This window comes from Pteropus alecto, unplaced genomic scaffold (assembly GCF_000325575.1).
Source record: "Pteropus alecto unplaced genomic scaffold, ASM32557v1 scaffold5, whole genome shotgun sequence".
In the NCBI taxonomy this organism is placed as follows: domain Eukaryota; kingdom Metazoa; phylum Chordata; class Mammalia; order Chiroptera; family Pteropodidae; genus Pteropus; species Pteropus alecto.
Window position 1 is genome coordinate 11,888,864 of NW_006441953.1, and position 19,569 is coordinate 11,908,432.

General features: G+C 32.1%; 1 pseudogene; it reads right to left on the reverse strand.

Annotated features, from left to right (window-relative positions):
* Window positions 1-19,175: 19,175 nt before the first annotated feature.
* LOC112485648 lies at window positions 19,176-19,294 on the reverse strand (annotated as a pseudogene).
* Between the last annotated feature and the right edge of the window lie 275 nt (window positions 19,295-19,569).

Genomic DNA, 19,569 nt, shown 5'->3' on the forward strand with positions numbered 1-19,569 from the left:
GATTTTGTTAACCAATGTCACCATAAAAATAAATTAATTAATTTAAAAAAAAGAAAAGAAAAAAAGAAAAGAAAGGATTCTCTCCCTTTCTTCTCTTTCTCAACTCCAGAGTTCTCTTCAGCACTTTTATAATTCCCAGCAAGACAAATCAATGCCCTTTTTAACTTTAACAGTTTCTTTTTCTTTCTTTTTTCTTTTTTTCTTATCAAATCCCTTCTTCTGCATCTTTGGTTCATCCAGTTATATAGTTCATGGAACTAAGCATACATCCTCATTCACTGCTGTTGGGTATTCATGAATCCTAGGAGAGAATTGAGAGCTCAGTCATGAAAGCTAAGAGGAAAAACCAAGAATTTAATCTAAGAAAGCAATTATAAAGCATTTTAAAAAATCAGCCAAGTAGCTAACCCACATCGGCTAAAAGTTTGAAATATGAGATTAAATAAATTATAGTAACTCCAAACATTGAAACATTGATTCTGTACAACAATTATATAATTAATAAAGGGGGAGATAGGGAGGTAGAGAGAGAAATTAGGACCAAAAGAATTGATGGGTAAAAAGCCATAAAAGTTAAGGATTGAACTAGGATTAGGGTGTAGCTCTCCAGAGGACCTAGCTAAGCACAGCAAATGAGAAAGTCTCAGATTGCCATGCCAAACCATGAGATACAATAGTAACTTAAAAATATATTCCCATCACATACTCTAGTTTATAGTCTCATAAGCGAAACAAACTCAGACACACACACCACACACACACATCACACATATTCACGCAGAAAACTTACAGCTGTGAAAACTGCTGAGAAAAATACGTCGGGAAGATAAAATGAGAGAATGAGAGTTGATAATAATAGATTGCCTTGAGTAGTCTATAGTCCTGTAAGAGTTACTCCAGCAAAAACGGTAAGGCTTTATTAGGCAAAGAGGAAAAGCACCTATATTGAAGATGAGAGAATAGTGAATGAGAAAAATATAAAGATCAGATGTAGGTTCCCCAAGGGATGTTTTGTTTTTCTTTTATTTATAATTCAATCTGGTTGTACTATTTATAGCAAACTGAAAAGTGCTGGCATTAGGCTTTAAAGTCACTTCCATTAAGCAGTCAGTCCACACCCTAACTCAGATATTAATATGCTATTATCCTTCATCCCATCTTCCTGCTCAAATTTTGATGCCCTGAAGACCATTTTGAGCAATTCATGGAAGCAGAACATTTTCACATTGCCACAACTAAAATATACATTTTTCTAGTGTTTACTTAAAGAGCTATTCTGAAAGTTGATGAATATTTGGTATTTTTATATGAACTTAACAGAAATAATTTAATTTTAGTAGTGAAGAAAATCCACCTTCACTCAGATTAGATTCACTTTCAGATTAGATTAACCTCCCTTAGCTGCATGGAATACCTCCCAAGACCCCCAGTAGATGCCTAAAACCATAGATAATACTAAAACCAATATATAGTATGTTTTTTCCCTATACATACATACCTATGATAAATTTAAGTTTATAAATTAGGAACAATTAGAGATTAACAATAAAAAATAGAACATTATACAATATATTGTAATAAGTTATATGAATATAGTGTCTCAAAATCTTATTGTACTGTACTCTTCTTGTGATGATGTGAGATGAGATAACACCTACGTGACAAAATGGAGCAAGACACTCAGAACTGCATGCAATTTAAACTTATGAACTATTTATTTCTGGAGTTTTCCATTTAATGTATTCAGACCATAGTTGACCTGTGGTAACTAAAACTGCAGAAAACAAACCAACAAATAAGAGGAGACTACTGTAATTTGATTTTGATTCCTTAGTATGCACCCAAAGATGTACTCAAAAGTGCATTCTTCTCAAACCACACTCAAAACACAGTTACTGCCCAAAGACAGCTTATAATGCAGTGCATGATTCACACTCTTGACAAAGAAGGGTAGGGTAAAGAAACGATATGCTTGTCTTGCTCATTTATATAAACCATCACAAAACTTTTGTGGCATGAATAATTTAATCCTCATTTTACAGATTTGGAATCTTAATTTGGGCAAATTTAAATATTTTAACATCTAACCCAATATTCCATAGCTAAATAGTAAATGTATCTTGAATTCAAATGTCACAAGAGAAGATAAAAAAATGTATATGATAATAACTTAATTGAAAAAAACTATATAATGTATGAGTATTAATAGGCATTTGATGCTGTCACTTTAGGAAATTATATATAATTAAACTTTCTGAACTAGAAGAAAATATTTTTATAAATATGAAAACACCGAAGACTTTCATGTTTGCTTTACTTGATTCTGTCTCTTTTTTGTTTGTTTTGTTTTGCATAATTTTTGTTGCATCCAGAAATCTGTAGACTAAAAAAAAGAAAAACATTCCTATAGAATCAAAGAAGTAGTGTAAATTCCCTAGTATATTATAAATGAACCCACATTGAAGACTGTTGTTTATCTGATGGTTTAATTCACTCTGTGATGAGTACAGTATAAAGCTCTGAGGCAATATCAGTGGGTTAAGATGAACCCCTGACCTCACCAAGCTCACTTGTAAGTAAAATAGGTTACATATCTTTTTTAAATTCACTGAAACTATGAGAGTAGTACTATGAACTAGTCTCTAGTTTTTATAGTACAATTATGGTAGCTAACAATAAATGATTATTTATAGAAATGTAGATAAAGTTCTTGAAAATCTATTTTGTCATAGAAGTAGAAATAATTTTAGCCTGACACTAGGGTATTTGCGCTAGTATTCAATCTATCTCCATATAATTTCTCTCTCTAGAGTATTTCTTTCCTAACAGTATTCTCTTTTGACTAATAATAATAGCTGTTTGTTTATAGTTTAGCTCAATCCATAATTCCTCTTGGGATATATCTGCAAGTGTACTTCCTCTTATCACTTCTTTGGTAGAATGTGCTAGTAGTACTTGATCTTCTTCCATGAGTGTGACTCCTAGGCATAGAATAATCGTCAAGAACACGGAAAACTTTTTTGCATCAAAACATAGATCATGAGTACTACTCCTGGGTAAATAATAAACTTAAGTAACAAGGAAAATTTCTATACAATAAAGCATAGCTCTGTAGTGACTAGTGGCTTTTATTTTTACCTGTCGGTTTACACACTAAACATTGTAACTGACCACATAAACATTACTGGGTAAGAATTAGCAAATAAATATGGAATCTTAAGAATTATTCAAGTTTTCAGCATAATAAGGCATTATTACAGGTGGATTCTAAGAAAATAACTACTTAAGTCCTATTTCTTCTACAGATATATTTCCATTTCTTTTTTTTTTTTACCAAAATTATATCCCTTATTCATTAAGTAAATTAGAAAATATAAATCATGTTGAAATGTTCCCATTTTTGACAATGAACATTTTAAATTTAATAACAATATATATGTTTAAAACTCCTTATTTTCAATAAACATTAGCAGCAGAGTTTGTCTACTTTCAACCATTCGCTTTTCATTTATTCAGTTTTCAGTTTATCACCTGCTAAATTTTATTAGAAGTGAAGGGCACCAACCAGCAAGCAACACCTATATGTCTGGCACTGTGGACATTACATTTATTTTCTCAATAATACGTTGATTTCAAAAATTTGATAGTAATCGGTAAATTTGAAAAGTACTCTAAATTGACTACCTGGCTAATTTCTTTAACAGGAAAAACAAAGAATAACATATATAAAATGTTTAGCTAAATATGTACATTGAAATTAGTTTTATTTCCTCAGATGGGACATTTTGAGGCATTATACAGTCAGATGTCTCTGCTGAATGCTATGACCGAATGCTGAAGAATCTCCATTTAATATTTAACTTAGGAGTCAGAACTCTACTGACATGTACAAATGCACTGTTTTTTTCATTAGCTTCTTTTTGTAGCAGTTTATTCTCAGATTAATTTTTATCCTTCCTCACAATCTAGTTCAGGAAATGGCCTGTTTCCTTCTTAAATATTTCCTAAACCTCATTTACATCACATATAGATTCAAAGAAATAAACCAGTTAAGTTTTATTTCTTCAATAGGCAAATGACCATTTTCCATATACACATATATATTTTTTCTTAGATTCTTCAACAAAATTATACCCTTATCTACTAAGTAAATTTGGTTTTTCAGGGAATGTAAATCATGTTAAAATCTTCCTATTCTTCAAATGAATGTTTAATTTAATAACAATATAAATCTTATAAGCATATGAAAATAGATATTAAAAAAAAATTCAACAAATTTTCAGATTGATTAACATGGTACACAGCTAAGATATATGTTTTATTATCTAATGGGTCATAGTCATTTTATCAATGTTTCAATGCTCTATAAAACTCTCAGAAATTCTAATAGGATTATCTATTGTCTGTTCTACCCTTTTTAATTTTTACAAGTAATATAATTTCATATTCCATAGCATGTTTTAATCTTTTCATTTTTGCACTCCCAAAATTAACTGTGAACTCTCTAAGCATAAAGATCACATCTCTTTCCCCTTTACATCCCTAATATAAAATACAAGGGAGGATGTGATAAATATGTATTACATGATTGAATAAATGAGTAATTAATGAATGAAGTTCATCTTTATGGTTACCAGACATCTTGCACTTAGTACATGTGAGACAAATTTTATATTTTATTGGAAAATAGAGAAAAAGCTGCTCAATGCCCTTGTATTTTGGTGAAAAATAAATATCCTTAATGGCAATGGTGTCTCCAGAGCAAAGTCTGATATAGAATTTATGCTCAAGGCATTTTTTTTCTCTCTCCTACATGGTAAATTTCTTATTGAGGGACTTGGAATGACTCGTGTGATAAATCCAACTCTGCAGAAGACCAGAGAAGTCCAGTGTCAAAAACAGCACTCTCTTATTTGATCCTAACAGCTTATTCTCAGCAGGAGGATGCCCTCAAAATCTAATTTCATTGTTTTGTTTTCTGCTTTATTTCCTTGTTTACTATGCAGATAAGCACAAGTAACCTAAATCATTGAAATAAATGAATTTAAAAAAAAAACAACAACATCATAGCTGCTGTAAATTAATCTAAGCTTTTTATTGGCAAAGATAAAAGAAAAGCTTTAGACAATCTGTAGTATTTTATACTTTCCCATGAGAAACTAAATACTTCAACTTCTGCATACTCTTTTTCTTTAACCTGTGAACAGATTGTATTCAGAATTGTTTGTATTATGGTTATTTAAAACTAAAAAATGCATTTTCCTAATAAAAATAATGTCAGTAAATGTCATACTGGTCCTAAACAATGGCTCATTATATATTGCTTAACACTCTAAAACTATGTATGTTATCTCTTTCTCTTTCTTTTTAACTCTTCCTAGATCCTTTCTTCCCATATGTCTACATTCTCCTGCAAATAACTTTAAATTAGATATTAGTAAACTATTTTTAGACATAGCCTCTACCACAAAGTATCTTAAATTTCCTTGTTTTTATTCAGCAATACTTTCAGCAAAATTTCATTAGGTGGTAGTGAAAATTAATTCTATAGAACCACTGAAGATATAATCAATATTTGCTATTGGTGTAGCTATGAGAAAAATTCTGTTTTTTTCCTAAATAGAATATTTGATAAAACTAAATAAATCTGTAATACACTAAAATTTAACACAATTTAACACAGTTAAATCAAGTTAATCCATAAATGCTGTAATGTTCAGTTTGGGGTGTGGAGGGAGGCTATGAATTTTGAGATGGCCATTACTGGGAGTCTATCATGTGATAGCTAAAGGTGTTTCTTTGTTTTTGTTTTCCTTCCTTCAGCTGAGCATCAAACTAGGCTGGCTGGCTTCTAAGTCTATGTCCTAACCATTATTCCATATTATCCTAAAATGCCATTATTACAGCATAGACATAATTAGTTTGACCGCAAGCAATTTTTTAAAAGTATATATTATAAGAGATTTCTTATATATTAAATCTCCTTTCAGAAAAACATTTTATGAAAAATTTGATGTGATCTCCACAGCCGATAAGAAAGCTTAGAACATTGAAAGAGTGGTACTTATAAATGCAAACATTATATTTATATGTAGGCGCACACACACACACACACACACACACACACACACACACACGCTTATACATGATGTCCAGACTAGCTTCCCTGCCTGACATTTAAAAAAAGTCACCTTTTATTATTAGCTAATAGAATCCAAATGTAGTTATATGAATTAATTTTGTCTAATAAAAATCTAAGTATATTTTTCTTTATACATTATTTTTTAGGAAGTGAACTCTTAATAAGTAGGTTTTTAGAATGACTAAAAAACAATGTAACTAATTTGAAATCACTGATAAACCCACATGTTGATTACTTTAGTCTACTCAGAGTCGTAGTGATCTTGAGACTGAACTTCAACCTGCCTCATTCAGTATTGAAATAGTCCTGGTGATTTGCTGAAGTATAACCTGAACATGCAATGGTTCAGGGTTACCTTCTTTGGGCAGTAGTTTGATACTGGTTTGCTTAGTGATTTCAATAAGCATTTTACTTTTCTGATTACAATGTTAACCTTAGCATGTACTTTTAAAATCATTTATCTATAATAAAATTCCAATAATCCAGCATGACTGAGCCCTACTACAAACCATCATAACAGGGTTCACATACTATCATGTCATCAGAACTCTTCCTTCCCTGAAACTTGTCATGTGCTCATAATTGTTTTAGAGTCATAGTCTCTCAAAATCACATTTAATATGTAAACCTCACATCTCCCTAGTTAGTTAATAATTCATTAATTTTAATGCAGGTTGCTGTTATATATTCTTGATTATCTGGGTGGCATTGATTAGTGGCCAGATTTAAAATGTTATATTACAGATATATCGATGGCAAAGATTTTCTCACAAATAAATTTCAAAGCAGATGAATAGCCTCTATAATAAAAAAAAAAAGGAAATAGTTGCTTTTCTCAGACAATACTGTCTTAAGATGTTTTCTTTCCATAGCAGTTTTACAATGACAAAAAAAAAAAAAAATCTTTAATTTCAGAAGTCACTTTAGCATTATCTTCAAGCATTATGAAAAATTGGCACATGTATAGCACTGAACACAAAGTAGGCATCTCAATATGTATTTTTATTTCTGATTTTGTTCTTAATGCTATTGTTGCTGTTACCCTCATTCTCATTTGCAAAATACAAAGAAATAATCATTAGCAAAATCAAAAATAAGTACTAAGTATCCATTGCTAATGTACTTGACTGCATTTGGACTTTTTAATTTCTACTAGCTAAGGTAAAAAAAAAAAATCAAATGTTTCCTTTCCTAAATATTTTAAAAACTCTCTACACATCTTTGCTTCCTATATAACAAAAGTTTCAAAAATATAGAGCTTATTTATTCCATTGTGCAATTTGAAACTATGAAGAGTCAGAAAATATAGTGTTAAGGCTCATTTCAATTTCCACGGGAAAATCTTCAAGTATTCTAATATAAGACGTTATAGTAAAACTTAGCTTGAAATCACTCAAATGATACAATTCAGGTATTTTACTTATTTTCAAGATCATTTCTTCAGAATTTTATCATTGCCAAAGGCAGTTTCAATTCGCATATGTATATGTGTGTAGTTTCTTGATATCACACAATATAAAAGATATTTTATTTAACTCCAACACTTTATTTTTTTTCAAGTGATTCTATTATTATCTAAATTCTAGGAGCTATTGTCATATTTTAATATTTTACCCACTGTTCCTAAATTTACTAGTGTAAAAAACTTGTAAATTGTTGAGAAATATTAAAGAAAAAACATCTTGTTATAAGGTAACATGGTAATGTTACCTTAGAACATAAGGTAATGTTACCTTATAACATAAGAATACAGCCAGCCTTCATTGAAATACTGTAGTGCAAGCATTAGTTTGTACCTCAGTCTAACAAGATATATTACAAAATATCTCACTGCAGTTTGTGAACCTTCTGATGATCTGGTTTGCCCTCTGCTATCAAAAGTCATTATAAAAAACCCTGTTGTTTGGCAAGCAGTCAAGGCACAGATGCTGGATTATCATTCTTTCATTCACTTAGATACTATTGGATGTCTACTATGTTATAATCACTGTTCTGAGCACTTGAAATGCATCATTGAACAAAACTATTACAAAAAAAAAAAAATCTTGCCTGCAGAGCTTTCATAAACAGCATAATAAACAATAAATTGCATTGCAAACTAGAAGGTCATAAGTGTCACTGAAGGGGAAAAAGAAAAAGAGCAGGATAAATTGAATCATATACACCAATCTATGAAGGATGGGGACAGGTCACAGTTTTAAAGAGAATGTTTAAGGCAGGGCTTCTTTGAGAAGATGACATTTATGCAAAGACTTAGAAGAGGGAAAGGTGCTAGCTATGCGGCTATCTGTGGGAAAAGTCCTGTCCAGGTAAAAGGGGCATCCAATGCAAAGGTTTTGTAGCTGAGCCATACCTGGAATAGTTGAGGCACAGTGAGGAGGTGATATAGGTGAAAGAGTGATTAAGAGACGGAGTAGTAAGAGATGAAATCAGGAAACTGAGGGTCCGATTGTGGTCCAATACTGTGAACCACTGTAATGTTCTTGGCTTTGATTCTGAATGAAATGGGAGATGTTGGGGGATTTTGAGGTGAGGAATGGTTTGATCTATGTTATGTCTCTGAAGGGTCGCAATGGATGTTGTATTGCAAACGGTTTGTAGAAGAATGAAAATAGAAGCAGATTGACTAGTTAAAAAGACTTAGCCAGGGTGGTAGCATTAAAAAAAGCAGAAGAGGTTATGAAATGGCAGGATTTTGGATATAATTTGATGGCCTGAAAATAGGATGTGAGTAAAAGAAAGTAAAGGCAGACTGAATTTTTGGTCTGATTAAATAGGATGAAATATTCATTAATTGAGATGGTACAGAATAAACCATCAAGATTTCTGTACTATAAAATGCCAGATTACCAACTTTTAATTATATCAAATAACATTATTATTAAAATTAAATTTAAAAATGGTATTGACTTTTCTCTGAGACTGCCAATGCTCACTTGTGGATGCTGGACATTATATTTTGTTAGCCTTTTGAAGATGTGCTATTTTTCTGATCCAAATGAGCAATTACCTACCAGGCTGGTAAGATTTCTTATGACTTTTGACTAGGTTCCAGTTCCACAGGGTTATTACTGATCACAGGCTCAAGTAGTCTCGACGGGACTGTTGTTTAAAGGCTTATATTGCACCTTCGAGCTAGGTGGTAAAAATACAACTTTCATTAGAATGCTAATCAATATGCTAGAGGCCTCCATAGAAAGGTTATGAATATTTGCTTTAAGTTTAAATTTTGATAAACAATGTATTCTCTTCGAATTAAATCATCACTTTTGTCATTTTTTGTGGGTCTCATTCAATAATATATAATGAAAAAGTACTTAAAACCAAAGATATTTCCAGAGATTTTGTTTTCCTACAAATAAACTTTTGGTAAATTTTTATCAAGTTCAATACTGGAAACAACAATTGGCACCATCTTACAATATAATAGCAGACAGTTAAAGATGGAGCAAGTGAATAACAAAGTAGAACAAACTAAAAATATATTATTCCCATATAATCAGAGTCATTATGCATTATAAATTATAGAGATAAAATATATCTTTACAAACCTAGAAGATGTATATAGTTAAATATACTTTACAGAGAGCTGTTAACTTCCATGTGAAATTGATGCCTACAGGCCTATTAATATCCTGGGTAAAAGCCCATTTGAAAACATCAAAAAAACTCTTAAATATTCTTTTTCATTCTTTATATAAACACCTGAGCTATAAATTTTATGAGAGTTCCTTCACTAGAAAGAGATTTCTGTAAAGAAAAAACAGAAAGTAAAATCAATCTGTCTGTCTGTCTGTCTGTCTGTCTTCATATCTAAAAGGGAGCTTACACAGCATTATTTTATACTTTTCCCACCTGTTTATGTTTCCCACCGGTTCTGGGCACTGGTATGTTTTAAGTAAGTGATACTGTTTGCCCAATAGAAATCTACAGTCAGCAACCGCATTTCTATTTCTGTCTTCCAGAATTGGGCCAGAGAGTTTTGCTTAAGAAAAAGGCACCGTGATTTCCCTATCTTTTTATATGTATAAGTTTCTCCAAAAGGATATGTAAAAATATTATCTAAAAGTCTGGGGAAGATTAAGGGAAAAAAGAAGAAAAGCTTTCTTTAGAAGGATGCCTAAATCAATCAGAAGAAAGTTAATAACAAGGAATAAAAACTTCTCTTTCAAGCCACTAAAATAACTACCTATATCTGAAAACAGATATCATTTTTTAAATAGATATTTTACATACATTCTTCTATGGCTTCTAGCAAGAAAAACTTCACTTACTGACATATTTTCATATGTTTGTAACTTTAAAGGACTGTTATGAATCACATACATTTCTTAGCATTTTAATTTAGATTGGCTTATTCAGTTCTTAAGATTATGATTCCCTAACTGCATATGTAATACATAGGTTATTATAAACTATGCATTAGGTTGTTTCTCCATATGAACTTTCAAATGCAGTTTTCATAATCTATGTATTTATTTATTGTTCTGACTAAAGTCATACCTACCCTACTTCCACCCACATGGTACATGGGCACTACTCTATTTAGTTATTCAAAATATTTAATAATTTAATATACAATAATGTCCATGCTACTTGGTGGAAATACAGCAGTATAAATAATAGACATAACACTTGTCCTAATCAAATTTAAAATATGCAGGACAAAAGAATCTCATACACGTAATTAAAGATAATCATCTATTTATGAAATTAAATACTAGGAAGATAGACATAAAACATGCCATGGGGACATGTATAGGAAAGATAACTTATTCTGGGAAATTTCGATAAAGTTTCTCAAAGAAAGTGGCATTTCAGCTGAGAACTGAAATATAATGTTATATAGGAGAATAGAGGAAGAAGTATGTTGAAGCAATAGCATATGTGAAAAAAAAAGTAGAGCACTGGGCCTATCTTAAGAAGTAAGATCATTTTTTTATAATTGGAGTAAAAGAGCTAGAGAGAGACTATGTACTATATGATTCCAACCATATGACATTCTAGAAAAGACAAAACTATAGAGATGGTAAAAAAAGGTCAGTAGTTGCCAGGGGTTGAGAGGAGAGAGAGATGAACAGGTAGACCACAAAGGATTTTCAGAGCAGCGAAACTATTCTGTATAATGCTGTAATGGTAGATACATATCATTATATATTGTTCAAACCCATAGAATGTACAACAACACCAAGAGGAAACCCTAAGGTAAACTATGGACTTTGTGTGATAATGATGCATTAATGTAGGTTCATCAATTGTAACAAATGTACCACCCTGGTCAGGATGTTGACAATGAGAGAGGCTATGCATGTGTAAGAGGAGGGAGTATATGGGAAATCTCTGTATCTTCCATTTAATTTTGGTGTGAATCTAAAAAGGTTATAAAAAATAGTCTATTTCAAAAAAGTATAGGCCAAGGGGACGTAAGAGAGAATTCGTCGTAATATTATAGAGACTTGTAAATTTTAGTAAATATCTTAGACTTTAAGAGAAATAGGAAACCACAATATAATTAGTGTAGTGACATGCATGGACTTCTATTTTACTCTGGGAGCAGAGCGGTGAGTAGATTGGAGGTGTTGAGGAAGACAAAATCAAGGAAGATCACTTTTAAGAGACTATAATATAAGACGGAAAGAAATAAAGGCTGAAGACACGGGGACTTAGATTTATAGATTTGTAAGATAATCAGGAAGAAGAATACTCAGAATTAGTGATGGAAAGGGTGAGGCAAGAGAGATCAGGTGTAGTCAAAGATGACAACCAAGGTTTAGGCATTTGCATGAACGTTAACGCCAGGGGCATTTGCCAAGTTAAGGGAACAATCTAAAAGAAGTAAGCTCTGAGGAGAGAAGGGAAGAGCTCATGTGTTCACTTTTTATGTTTCAGCATTAATCATTAGGAATCTGCGAAGAGTGTACTAGCAAATAAAGAACCATAGATAAGATCTGAAATTGAAAATTAAAAGGAAGGACTTCAATAAGAGCTTTGTTCCAGGGGAAGCAGTTCTGTACCAAGTATCTAGATGAACCAATGGGGTCTAATGACCTGATACTGACATTTAATTCCACCAAACACTACATTTCTTATCCTAAGAACATATAGGGATGAACATGCAATTCAATCTTCTGTTTGCTACTATTGAGCTAATTTTGAATTTCATTCACTTCAGTCTTTTAATTTCTATAATAAAATAATTGGAGACGTAATATAAAGCATGGTGACTGTGGTTAATAATATTGCATTGTATATCTGAAATTTGCTAAGAGAGTAGATCTTAAAATTTATCAGCATAAGAAACAAAATTATAACTGTGTAGTAATGGATGTTAACTAGACTTATTGTGATCATTTGGAAATTTGTATACATAAACAGCGAATCATTATGTTGTACACCTGAAAATAATGTTATTTTCCAATTACATATCAATAAAAAAGTAATACAGTAAGACTATCACCTCAGTTCCATCTTCCATGCCAAACCATTTGAATCTACTTGATGCCTGCAGTGTTATTTGGAAAAGGATTCTGAAACCATATTCAGGCACAACAGAAGTCCCTGGATGCTCTCTGGGTACAGGAGGAAAAAGTAGAACATGAGTTTCCTGTTTGCAAACTCAAGACAAGATTTTATGTTTCTGCCTCTATATATTTGATAAATTTAGGAGTCTTTATATAAATTTTTGACAAATTCAAATTCATATAACCAAATAAAGAACTATGTAATGTATAAGTATTTTCAAATCTTAAGAGCACCAAGGATATCATTATCTGTCACCAAGGTTACAAGAGATTACAAAAATGATTGCTCCTAGCAACAAGACTATCTAAGGAACATCTTCCATTCCAGTGCAATTTTATTTCTCAAAACTCATCATAAGGAAAGATGAAGCAAATTGTCTCATTTGTGAATAATGGAAGAAAGAAAGGTAGTCTTTTCAGCCTGTCCCAGTTGATTTATTATTTATTCATTTTTTAAATATATATCACAACCATCTGTAAAACAACTTACAGTAGAACTGCAGAATTGTTAATTATTGATTAAATGACAGTACCTTCTTAAATTTTTTTTGGAATTAAATGAAACAATGTATAAAATTATCACTTACATAACAGAAATAAGGCTCATTAGAATAGCATTCTAAGAATTAACAGGTCTAAGAATTAACAGATATAATCTGAACACCTGAATCTTAAAGGAAATTGCCGGAGTCTATGCATATATGCTGCTTAAGTGACAGATTTTGTTAGAATTGCAATTATTATTATTTTTTTTGCTCAACCTACAATGTGAAAAGAGAACTATATACACTATTTCGTGTAATAACATAAGACTTACATCTAATGCAAACTATAAATATACAGAGAAGCTCTGATTTCATTCTCTAGAAAGTAATGAAGTTCCTATCCAGGTTTATGTAGGAAATTTTTGTTGTTGTTGTTTTCTGTTTGACTCTTGCCTGTATATTCTCTCTCTCTCTCCCCCGCCTCTCCCCTTCCTCCTCCCCCTCCGCCTCCCCCCTCCCTCCCTCTACCCCTCTTTCTCTCTCCCTCTCCCTCTCCCCCTCTTCCTCTCTCTCTCTCCCTCTCCCTCCCCCATCCTTTCTTCCTCCTTCCTTCTCTTTATCTCGCCCCCTGCCCCCACCCCCCTTAAAGCTCCTTAGTATCATTTGTGGTTCAGGCAATTCCCATCCCATGCCACTGTGTACTGGGTTATGTTTTTCTAGGTATCAGTTTCTTGATATCTACTTTACACCAATAATCTTTATTTGTCTTCTTATCCCTCAAGTAACTTTTAAAATTTTCACTCTCTAGCATTCTTTACCTCCATCTTTTCTCTTTTTACACAATTTAACCAAACTCTCTCATCTACTGCCTCTATTGCTCAACTACTGGGAACCCTTTTTGGTCCTTGAATATCTTTCGCCCAGGTCTCTACCCTGGCTTCAGGCACATTTTCTTTTTCAGCTGATTATTAGGATCTTGGATGCCCAGAGACACAATTAAATTAAGATGTACAGAAATATCCCAATTCTTTTTTCGCAAGTCCCTTTTCCTTTCACATTCTCGATTTCTGTGCCATAATCCTAAATGTCATCCTTGACTGCTCTAAGTCTCTGTTTGCAGTATATGAAAAGCTGGGTCAAATCTACTTAAAGACCTCTGGAATCTTATTTCACCTGTACTGCTTGTATCCCAGTTCCTACCATTCTCTCCTTTGGCCTGGGTTATTGTCACAGGATTCGAACACATTTTCTTCTTTCTAGTCTAATCTCCAATAATCCATTTGCCATATAACAGCCAGAGTCCTCTTTATACAAAGAAAATCTGTTGAGCCAGTCCTCTCCTTAAAATCCGTATTAAAGTTTAAATTTCTGCTTACATTTTAAACTAATGTCTCCCTAATCATTTTAATCTTTCAGTTTCTAAATCTCTGGCCCATTTTTACCTCTCCAACATCATCTCCTGTCACCTGTACCACCCACGCCCCTCTGCCTCTCTGTCACATCATACATATATATCGCTTTAAATCTCTGCCCTCATCTCACTTTAAAATCTGTAACAATGTACTGAAATATTTGATTCCTCAAGTGACCTACTCTAATCTCTGTACCTTACTCAGGGCTGCTCTCTGTGCTAAGAACGCTCTCTCTCTACTACCCTTCCCTGCTTAGCCAAATCCTTGTTCTCTCTCATTCTGCATATATAATTTTTCTTCTGGAAAACTTTTCCTCAACTGTCCTGCACCCAGTCTGTATTAGGTCCTCTTCATTTTCCATGACTTCCATGTTAACAATCATGGCAGGATTTACAAACTTTGTTATAGCTATATTTTTACTTGTCTTTATCTTCTATTCTCTTAAGAGTTTCTATCAGCACTGCACATTGAATGATTTTAGGATTGTATTTTTAACCATTCAGGTCATCACATATTATATCTTACTGGATCTATTATATTACTGGATATAAAGTGCTTTTTATATCTTTGTAAATTCAGTTGTTTCAATTTATTTTCCATGTACTATAAGATTGTATTTTTTTATTTTTACTTATTAATATGAATAGGAATGTTATACAAATATATTTCCTATCTGATAGTTAGGAAGATGGTCTTTTATATACCCATAATGCATTTATTAGTTTACATAGTTTAAGATGGATGATTTAATTGTGCTTTAGTAAAAAAAATGGTACTCTCTCTTTTAAATCTGACATGTATCTATTGAATTTGCAATTCCTGTTAGTAGGTCATCCAAAAAATTTAATGTCATATATGGATATACTTCCAGTTGTTTCTGAAGTCAATGAGATTTTACTGATCTTTTGGTCAAAGATGATTAGCTATTCACTTAACTGGACGTGATGCAATTAAATTCTTAAAGATAAACTAATTAAAGATACTATATAATAGTGATAAAAAAATATGATTACCAGAATCATGTTCTTGAGAATCTGGACCTAGATTATCAGAACTGATTCTGTTCCTCATCTATACCAACAGTTTTCAAAATGTGGTCTGAAAACCCTTGAGGAATCCTAAAACCTTTTCGATCCTTGACAACTTTTAAATCCTTTGAGCACATGTCTTTTTAAGACACTCTATTACAAAATAGGAAGTATGTGTTAAGAAGTTTCTAATGTCCATCAAAGTATGATAAATGCCTCAAGGAAAACCATGTATGTAATAGTTTTACTCATAAGTTGAATGAAAAACTTTTTTCAAAGAACACCATTTTTACTTGAAATAATGACAACCAGGTAAACTACAGTTACTCATTCTTGGCTATCAGGTAGACAAATTCTCAGATTCTTGAAAATGAAATGAACCTGTCTCTTCAAGCAAAACAAGAGAAAAACTAGTTTATGCCAATGATAAAATTTTTGCTTTCTAATAAACATTAGAAATTTTGAAAATTGTTATCTGCCACTATGAACTTAATAGCTTCCTAACACTTTAAGATTTGCTGATAAGGTTGATGGTAATATTATTAAAATTGGTCTATTTTTTAAAGCATAATGAAAGAAGCTGACTACCGGAGGACCTGTATAACTCAGTGATCCAATATTTTTCAAATGATGGAAGCATATGCTACAAAACCAGACATGGGTAAAAGAGTCAAAGTTCACTAAAGACATGGATTTTAAAATACAGAGTACAGAATGTCTATTACATGGTTTTACCTTCCACACTGAAACTAACCTTTAAGAAACTAAAGGGAACAGGGTGCATCTCATTGAAGCCAGTTATAGATCCTCCAAAAAAACCAAGGAAGGGAAAAGATCCTGAGCTAGAAATGGGAGGACCTCTGCTGTGCAGATGCTCCCAGGGCCCCAGGAGCAGTATTGCACTGTTTCTGTGAATCCCTTAGAAGCTGTCAGGGCAGTGGTGGGGCCGCTTTCTACTGGGGTAGGTGTGTCCTAAAATGGAGGGAGCTGTTTGCTGAGTTTTCCCACAGTCCTCACATATGCACTTGCCAGCTTTGGAAAACGTTTGAATACACAGGACCATGTGCCCTTGTGCGCATCCCTGTTCTTACTTTCAAGTACTATCCTTCACTCTTAATCTAGACGGCAGATAGTAACATTATGTGTGGGAAAACGGTGGAGAAAAATATCAATAGAAATATATCAATAGAAGAGGTAGTCCAAAAAGAAACTCACACATAAAGAGTCCTGTCATATATCAAAGATAATACTGGAGTGCTACAACAAAGAGATAAATCAAAATATGGTGCTTGGTCAATTGGATATTCATAAGGGATCTAAAGCAATCCTTGTCCCTACTTCCCGCTCTAGCAAAAATGAACTCCATATGAACTACATAGCTATATATGTGAAGGAATAAAAACAAAGTTTTTAAAAATGATTATAGTTTTATAATTTGATCTTGCAAATGTATTATTTTTAAATTTGGATGGAAAATTTCTTTCCAAAAATAAGAAAATCATAAATGTTATATTAAGTTAAAACACATTTTTATCAATATAACATAATAATATGGATTATTTTCACAAACATAATTTGAGTGAAAGGAATCGGATACAAAAGATGCATATTATGTGATTCTATTCATATAATGTTCAATGAAAGGCAAAAGTACTCCATGACTGCCTAGAATCTAAGAGTATGATTACTTTTGGTATGTTTGCCTAGAAGGATGTATTATGGATTTATGGTAATGTTTTGTTTCTTGATCTGGTTGCTAGTCACAAAGGCATGCTCAATTTTTCAAAATTAATCAAATATATATTTATGATTTGTGAATTTTTATTATTAAATATTATATTTCAATAACATTTTAATAACAGTGACATCTTAAAAATGTTCATATATAGGAGAGCACAGGAAACTAATTGAGGGTATATACCATTATATTTAAAATATCTAAATTTAAGTGTATAAATATTTAAAAAATAGATGCAAATAAGAAATTACAACATGATTCAGGTTTTCACTTAGACATTCCATGTGTTCTGCTTTGACTATAAAACTTCTGAGAGATTTGGTTTTGACAACAGTGCTTACGTTTTGGGTAATAACAAGATTCTCCAGCACCTCAATTTTATTTGACACATGCTTAAGGTGTTTTATGAATTTTTCAAGTCTTGATAATGTGTTTATAGTAATTTTTATCCTGCTATTAAAATAGGTTATATCAAATAGCTTTAGAGAATTTTTCATTCTGATCGACTGATGAACCGGTATTATGACAACATTACTGATTAGGATAGGTAGAAATCAAATGCCAGATGCATACAGATAAAATAATTTAAATTTTGTTTTTAATTATCTAATTTGTTTTAATATCACACACTCACAATGAAACATTTAGACACATATGTGCACACACATAAAACAATAAAAAGCATAATCATACTTATATGTTACCATAATAAACATTCTATTCTTTTTAAACAAAATATGTACAGAACAGAACAGAACAAATCAGATTATTCATTCTATAGAAAGAAGTCACAAAAGTGAAAAAAAAAAAAGATTCTTCTTGGAGCTTTGGTTCCAAGTCCCCAAATGAACTCTGGTGAACTTTCTTGAATTACATCTCAGGCTCCATCTGTTTGAAGCTGTTAAACTGAACCACCAGTTTATACCTCATCGCTAATCCAGATCTGACCTTTCTTTCAAACCATGCCATCTCAGGACTGGGAAGAACAACAAACTAAAGAAGGGAAACAGAGGTAGGGACATTCGCCATAGTGCCTGTGGGCCTGTCCCACACTTCAAACTCTAGAAGGAGATACCACAAAAACAGATAAGAAATAAAAATGCACAAGTTGTGACTTTAACCTTTAACCTATTTGAAAGCTTTAAGCCAGAAGACCTTCTTTCTTATTTACATTTACAGAATTTGATAAAGTTTGGCATTTCTCCACTCAGAGCATTGAATAAAAAGTAAGAGAGGCTTTGGTATTCTAATTTCACAAATATCTCATTTATCATTTTCAATTATTTTAAAACTACTGGTGGTGGTGATGGTGGGGGAGGAGGGTATATTGTTTTATAAAATTATTATATAAAAAATTTGATACAGTAACATTAATATAAATTATAAAATCACATGATAAATGTGTTAAATATGCATTACGTAGAATACATACTTATATAAATGTTTGCCTATCAAATGTTAATTACAAATATACCACATGAATATTAATCAATGTTATTAAATACTAATAAGTTACAAAAGATAAATTTAATTTAAGACATTTACTATATACCCTGTAAAACATAAGATACTCAGAAATAATTCCAGGAATAAAGATCTAAAGGATATATATTTAATGACATTGATAAATATTCCAACGTACTGTATACTTTAAACTAATAATAAAATGCTTTAAAAAAAGATCTAAAGGGGAAAATTTATTTCCTGCCCCCAAATACCTATCTTGCATGAAGATAAAACTTTTTTTTTTTTAGGCGAGGCAAACCTTGGTTGACCTCACACAGATTGCAAGGACCTTGTCAGTTTACAATCCCTTATTTTTATTTATTTTTATTTTTATTTTTTACACCTACAAGAGCACCTGGTCTTCCTAGGTAGACTCCCATCCAAGTACTAACCAGGCCCGACCCTGCTTAGCTTCCGAGATCAGATAGGATCGGGCTTGTTCAGGGTAGGATGGCTGTAGACAAGATAAAACTTTTGTATGGAGTAAAACTACCAAGCAAATAATTGCTTTTATCAAATTGTATTGTCTATTTTTATATCTTCCCAGGACAGGGTAAAAAAATTAAGAAAATAGTAAAATTTTAAAGTGCTTTTAACTCTGACAAATCTAGGTGGGCCTCTTTTGGGACACTTAAGAAAAGAGAGTTATACGAAGTGAAACTACTCAGCCTTTGAGGAGTAGAACATGCAGCCAGCAAAGGAAAAGGGAGTTGAAAGAAAAGGAGGATGAATCGCCA